The sequence below is a fragment of the Gobio gobio genome (assembly GCF_949357685.1).
Source record: "Gobio gobio genome assembly, chromosome: 2".
Lineage (NCBI taxonomy): Eukaryota > Metazoa > Chordata > Actinopteri > Cypriniformes > Gobionidae > Gobio > Gobio gobio.
The window spans coordinates 78,273,701-78,276,200 of NC_137098.1; the positions used below are offsets into that span (position 1 = coordinate 78,273,701).

Below are 2,500 nucleotides of genomic sequence, written 5' to 3' on the forward strand. Positions count from 1 at the left end.
CAGAGATTCACACACACTGATGACTCACTGATTCACACACACTGGTGACTCACTGATTCACTCACACTGATGACTCGGCGATTCACACACTGTTGAATCAGTCATTCACACACTAATGACTCAGTGATTCTCACACACTGATGACTCAGTGATTCACACACACTGATGTCTCAGCGATTCACACACTGTTGAATCAGTCATTCACACACTAATGACTCAGTGATTCACACACACTGATTACTCAGCGATTCTCACAACTGATGACTCAGCGATTCTCACACTGATGACTCAGTGATTCACACATACTGATGACTCAGTGATTCACACATACTGATGACTCAGTGATTCTCACACATGGATGACTCAGCGATTCACACAACTGATGACTCAGTGATTCACATACTGATGACTCAGTGATTATCACACACTAATGAATCAGTGATTCACATACTGATGACTCAGTGATTATCACACACTAATGAATCAGCGATTCACACACTGATGACTCACCAATTCGCACACTGATGACTAATCGATTCACACACTGATAAATACTCACCCATTCACACACCGATTCACACACTGATAAATACTCACCCATTCACACACTGATTCACACACTGATAAATACTCACCCATTCACACACCGATTCACACACTGAGTACTCAGCAATTCACACACTGATAAATACTCACCGATTCACACACCGATTCACACACTGATGACTCACCGATTCACACACCGATTCACACACTGATGACTCACCGATTCACACACTGATAAATACTCACCCATTCACACACCGATTCACACACTGATAAATACTCACCGATTCACACACCGATTCACACACTGATGACTCACCGATTCACACACTGATAAATACTCACCCATTCACACACCAATTCACACACTGATGACTCACCGATTCACACACCGATTCACACACTGATGACTCACCGATTCACACACTGATAAATACTCACCCATTCACACACCGATTCACACACTGATAAATACTCACCGATTCACACACTGATGACTCACCGATTCACACACTGATAAATACTCTCCCATTCACACACCGATTCACACACTGATAAATACTCACCCATTCACACACCGATTCACACACTGATGACTCACCGATTCACACACTGATAAATACTCACCCATTCACACACCGATTCACACACTGATAAATACTCACCGATTCACACACACCGATTCACACACTGATAAATACTCACCGATTCACACACCGATTCACACACTGATAAATACTCACCCATTCACACACTGATAAATACTCACCCATTCACACACCGATTCACACACTGATAAATACTCACCCATTCACACACCGATTCACACACTGATGACTCACCGATTCACACACTGATAAATACTCACCCATTCACACACCGATTCACACACTGATAAATACTCACCCATTCACACACCGATTCACACACTGATAAATACTCACCGATTCACACACACCGATTCACACACTGATAAATACTCACCGATTCACACACCGATTCACACACTGATAAATACACACCGATTCACACACTGATAAATACTCACCCATTCACACACCGATTCACACACTGATAAATACTCACCGATTCACACACTGATAAATACTCACCCATTCACACACCGATTCACACACTGATAAATACTCACCCATTCACACACCGATTCACACACTGATAAATACTCACCCATTCACACACTGATAAATACTCACCGATTCACACACTGATAAATACTCACCCATTCACACACCGATTCACACACTGATAAATACTCACCGATTCACACACACCGATTCACACACTGATAAATACTCACCGATTCACACACCGATTCACACACTGATAAATACTCACCCATTCACACACTGATAAATACTCACCCATTCACACACCGATTCACACACTGATAAATACTCACCCATTCACACACCGATTCACACACTGATGACTCACCGATTCACACACTGATAAATACTCACCCATTCACACACCGATTCACACACTGATAAATACTCACCCATTCACACACCGATTCACACACTGATAAATACTCACCGATTCACACACACCGATTCACACACTGATAAATACTCACCGATTCACACACCGATTCACACACTGATAAATACTCACCCATTCACACACTGATAAATACTCACCCATTCACACACCGATTCACACACTGATAAATACTCACCCATTCACACACCGATTCACACACTGATGACTCACCGATTCACACACTGATAAATACTCACCCATTCACACACCGATTCACACACTGATAAATACTCACCCATTCACACACCGATTCACACACTGATAAATACTCACCCATTCACACACCGATTCACACACTGATAAATACACACCGATTCACACACTGATAAATACTCACCGATTCACACACACCGATTCACACACTGATAAATACTCACCGATTCACACACCG

General features: G+C 42.4%; 1 protein-coding gene across 1 annotated transcript in view; it reads left to right on the top strand.

Moving 5' to 3' along the window:
* The window catches only part of nrxn2b (neurexin 2b), a gene marked incomplete at its 3' end in the record, with an annotated part of 382,238 nt that overhangs the window by 182,612 nt on the left and 197,126 nt on the right, over positions 1 to 2,500 (top strand). The gene's annotated exons all lie outside the window — the stretch shown is intronic.